Source organism: Hipposideros armiger, unplaced genomic scaffold (assembly GCF_001890085.2).
Source record: "Hipposideros armiger isolate ML-2016 unplaced genomic scaffold, ASM189008v1 scaffold_275, whole genome shotgun sequence".
Taxonomy (NCBI): domain Eukaryota; kingdom Metazoa; phylum Chordata; class Mammalia; order Chiroptera; family Hipposideridae; genus Hipposideros; species Hipposideros armiger.
Window position 1 is genome coordinate 2,142,394 of NW_017731625.1, and position 5,756 is coordinate 2,148,149.

Consider the following 5,756-nt stretch of genomic DNA (forward strand, 5'->3'; position numbering starts at 1 on the left):
ATATATATATATATATATGTATATGTATATGTATATGTCATGGGATGTGGAGTATAGTATGGGAGTGGAGTCAATGGAATTGTAATAGATATGTATGATATCAGGGGAGGGGTAAGTGGAGCAGTGGATTGGGGGAGGTGGGTTGTCACTTTGAGGGGTAAAAAGTATAACTATTGCACTGTGTTGTACACCTGAAACTAATTTAAAAAATAAAATGTATATATAAAAAAAGAAAATTATAAGATACTGAAGAGAGAAATTAAAGAAGTTTCAAATAAATGGAAACACATACGATGCTCAATGACACAAAGAATATAATTAAGATATCGGGGTCGGCCAAGTGGCTCAGTTAGTTAAGAGCTCGCTCAAGAGTGCGAGCTCTGAGCACCAGTGGTTCTAGTCCCGGCCTGAGCTGAGCTGCCACTGAGCTGCCAACAGGTGGCAGGATGGCTCAGCTAAAAAAATATACATATAATTTATATTAAATATTATATATGTGTGTGTATATATATATATATATATATATATATAGTTAAGATGTCCATACTACCTAAGGCAATATATAAATTCAATGCAATTCCTATCAAACAACCAATGGCTATTTTCACAGAACTAGAACATATAATCCTAAAATGTATATGGAACCAAAAAGATCCTGAATAGCCATGACAATCTTGAGAAATAAGAGCAAAGTGGGAGGTATCATGTTACCTGACATCAAATCATACTACAAGGTTATAGTAATCAAAACAGCATGGTACTGGTATAAAAACAGGCACATAGATCAATGGAACAGAATAGAGAGCCCAGAAATAAATCCATACCTGTATGGTCATTTGATCTCTGACAACAGAAGCAAGAATTTACATTGGGGTAAAGACAGTCTATTCAAGAAATGGTTCTGGGGGGGCAACCAAGTGGCTCAGTTGGTTTAGAGCTTGCCCAAGAGTGCGAGCTCTGAGCAACAGGGTCACCGGTTCAATTTCTGCATGGGCCAGTGATGCTGCGCCCCGAGCCAAGTTGCTGATGAGCTGCCAACAGGTAGCATGATGGCTTAGCTGGTGAGAGCATGTGCTCCTAACAACAAGGCTGCCGGTTTGAATGGTGGGCTACGCCCACCCACAACTAAGACTGAACTCAGCACCTTGAGCTGAGCTGCTGTTCAGGTTGCTCAGTGGATAGAGCGTGCACTCTTAATAACGAGGCTGCTGGTTTGACTCCCACATGTGGCTATGCCCACTGGCAACTAATTGAACACAGCACCTTGTGCTGAGCGGCACGACTGGACTTGGAGCTGAGCTAGCTGCGCCCTTCACAACTAAGACTGAAGGACAACAACTTGTCTGTTCCCCTTCCTCAATTCCCAAACACTGTTCCCCTCTCCCAATTCCCCAATAAAATCTTTTTAAAAAGAAAGAAAGAAATGGTTCTAGGAAAACTGGACAGACACATAAAAAAACAAAAAACTGGACCATCTTCTTACACCATATATGAGAATAAATTGAAAATGGATTATAAACTTAAATGTAAGATCTGAAAGCATAAAAGTCCTAGAAGAAAATATAGAAAGTAAATTTGCAGACATTACCCTTAGTCATATTTTTACTGATATATCCCCTCAGGCAAGAGAAGCAAAATTAAAAATAAACATGGAATTATATAAAAATAAACTATTTTTTCACAGCAAAGGAAAACATCGATGACACAAAAAGACATCGTACTGACTGGGAGAAGATGTTTGCCAAAGATACATCTGATAAAAGGTTAATATCTAAAATTTATAAACAGCTCATTCAACTCTACACCAAAACAAAGAAACCCAATTTAAAAATGGGCAGAGGACATGAAGAACATGTCTCTAAAAAGGACATACAGATGTCCAACAGACATATGAAAAATGTTGACCCTCACTAATCTTACAGAAGTGCAAATAAAAACCACAATAAGATACCACCTCACTCCGGTCAGAATGGCTATCATCAATAAACCAACAAACAACAAGTGCTGGCGAGGATGTGGAAAAAAGGGAACCCTTGTGCACTGTCGGTGGGACTGCAGATTGGTGTAGCCACTATGGAAATCAGTATGGAGGTATCTCAAAAAATTGAAAATGGAACTACCTTATGATGCAGCAATTCCACTCTTGGGTTTCTATCCAGAGAAACCCAAAACGTTGATTTGAAAAAATATATTCACCTCTATGTCACTGCAGCGTTATTCATAATAGCCAAGACATGGAAACAACCAAAATGTCCATTGGTAGACAACTCTATTAAGAAACTGTGGTACATTTATACAATGGAGTATTAACTTGGCCATATAGAAGAATGAAATCTTACCATTTGCAACGATATGGATGGACCTAGAGAATATTATGTTAAGTGAAATATGTCAGATGGAGAAAGAAAAATACCATATGATCTCACTTACATGTGAAATCTAAACAACAGAGTAAATCAGCAAACTAAACAGAAATAGTTTCAGAGATATAGAGAAAAAACTGATGGTTGCTTAATGGGAGAGGGGTGGGGATGGGGGACAAGGTGACGGGATTAGAAAGTACAAATTAGTGTCCACAATACTGTCATGGGATATTGTTGCCTTACAGCCGATTCCAAGACCACCCCCGCTGCATTAGTCCTGACCCTATTAGTCATGAGAGAGTGTCTCAGTATGACTGAGGCCCGGTGGAATGATATTGGTAAAGCTCTCTCAGGGGGGGGGGTGTCTCAGTATGACTGGGACCTGATGGAATGATATCAGTTATCTCCCCATCATGGGAGGACACAGTAACGTCAGTGTCTTGGGGCTGTGTAGTGATGTATGAAAGCATAGCATTTGTTGGAATACAATGGGGATAGGTTAATGGAAAGCAGCCTTAAGGCACACAATAACACACGGTTACTAACTCACAGCAGTTTTTACTTCCCTGAACATTTTCAATAAAAGCCATGCGTTGACCCGATTCGAGGCTCAGTCTTCTCTGGCTGAGTCCCTTGGTCTCGCTCTTATCTGACTTTTGTCTCTTGTTCTTATTCAATCTGCGTCGCCCCTCTCGTGTCCCATTTGCCCTTGCCACGCATATGAAAGACAGGTTGGGAAATATGACCAATATTGTTGTAAATATTTTCTAAGGTGTCAGATGGGCAATTGTCTTATTAGGGAGACTACTGTATAGACTGTAGATGCCTGACCACTGAGCTGTACACGTGAAGCTGAAGCTGAACAGTATTGAATGTCAACTAAACAAAATGGAAAGAAGTAATCTACCCAATGCAGAGTTCCAATCCCTGGTTATAAGGATGTTCAATGATCTCACTGAGAGCTCCTTTATACAAAGAGATAGGAAATATAAAAATAGAGATACGAAACATAAAACAGAACCTGTCAGAAATAAAGAATACAATAACAGAAATAAAGACTACATTACAGGAAGTCAACAGTTGATTAGATGAAGCAGAGGACTGAATCAGTGATTTAGAAGATAAGGTAGTAGAAAACACTCCATCAAAACAGCTAAAAGTAAAAAGAACCCAAAAAACTGACTCTAAGGGGCCTCTGGGACAAGATCAAACATACCAAGCATTCTCTTTATGGGGGTACCAGAAGTAGAAGAGAGAGACAGGAAAGAACTGAAAAACTATTTGAAGAAATAATGATGGAAAACTTCCCTAACCTGGCGAAGGAAAGAGATATACAAGCCCAGGAAGCATAGAGAGTCCCAAACAAGGTGAACCCAAAGAGGCTCACCCGAAACACATCATAATTAAAATGCAAAGGTTAAAAACAAAGAATCTTAAAAGCAGGAAGAAAAAAGCAGTTAGTTACCTACAAGGGAGCTCCCATAAGACAATCTGCTGATATCTCAACAGAAACTTGGCAACTCAGAAGGGATTGGCATGAAATATTCAAAGTGATGAAAAGTAAGGACCTACAATCAAGATTACAGCTATCATATAGAATTAAAAGACAGATAAAGAACTTCCCAGACAAGAAAAAGCTAAAGGAGTTTGTCACCACCAAACCAGTATTACAAGGAATCTTAGAGGGACTTCTTTAAAATGGAGAAGAAAAAAAAAGTCAAACATATGAGTAATAAAATGACGATAATTACGTACCCCTCAACAATTACTTTCAATGTAAATGGATTAATTGCTCTAATCAAAAGATAGGGGGCTGAATGGATAAGAAAACAAAACCCTTACATATGCTGCCTACAAGAGACTCACTTCAGATCGAAAGGCACATATAGACTGAAAGTTAAAGAGATGGAAAAAGATAATTCATTAAAATGAAAACAAAAAAAACATTAAAAAAGCTAAGGTAGCAATACTTATACCAGACAAAACAGACTTTAAAACGAAGACTATAACAAGAGACAAAGAAGGGCCTAGTAATCCCACTTCTGGGTATTTTTTCTTAAGAAACCCAAAATGCTACTCTGAGGGGATGTGCTCATCCGAATGTTCATTGCAGCATCATTTACAATTCCCAAGATATAAAGGCAACCTTGGTGTCCCTAAATGGATTAGTAGGTGATACATATATACAATGGAATATTAGTCAGCCATAAAAAAGAATGAAATCTTGCCATCTGCAACAACATGGATGGACCTAGAGGGTATTGTGCTGAGTGTAGTAAATCACAGTAAAAGACAAATGTCGTATTATTTCACTTATAAGTGGAATCTAAAGAACAAGATAAATGAAACAAACTCATAGATACAGAGAATATTTTAAATAATTTATTTTTTATATTAGTTGCAGGTGTACAAAACAACATAATGATTAGATATTTTTACCCCTCACAAAGTGGCAACCCCACTCCAAGCCAACTACCTCTCTATCATTGTATATCGCTGTTATAATGCCCTTGACTATATTCCCTATGCCGTACTTTACATCCCATGACTATATATTTAATTACAGTTGACATTTAATATTATTCTATATCAGCTTCAGGTGTACGGTGCAGTAGTCAGGCATCTACACAATCTATGAAGTGATCCCCCCAATAAACCCAGTACCCATCTGGCACCCTACATAATTTATACATTAATGATTATATTCCCCCATACTGTATTTCACATCGGCATGACTATTTTGTGACTACCAATTTGTATTTTCTAATCTCCTCACCTTCTCCCCTATCCCCCAACCACCCTCCCATCTAGCTACCATCAGTTTTTTCTGTGTCTATTTTTGTTTCCTTGTTTGTTCTGTTCTCCAGATTCCACATATAAGTGAGGTCACATGGTATTGGTCTTTCTCAGTCTGACATTTCATGTAGCATAATATTCTCTAGGTTCATCCATGTTGTTGCAAATGATCAGATTTCATTCTTTTTAATGGCAGAGTAATACTCCATTGTATAAGTGTACCACAATTTCTTTTGTACCATCAATCCTCTATTGATGGGCATTTGTTTCCATATCTTTGCTATTGTGAATAGTACAATAAATACAGGGATGCACATATTGTTTAAAATAAGTGTTTTGGATTTCTTTGGATAAATACCCAGGAATCCAACTGCTGAATCATAAGGTAGTTCTATTTCTTGTTTTTTTGAGGAAACTCCTTACTGTTTTCTATAGTGGCTGCACCAATCTACAATCCCACCAACAGTGCACCAGGGTTCCCTTTTCTCCACAGCCTCGCCAACACTTGTTGTTTGTTGATTTATTGATGATAGCCATTCTGACCGGAGTGAGGTGGTATCTCATTGTGGTTTTTATTTGCATTTCTCTATGGTCAGT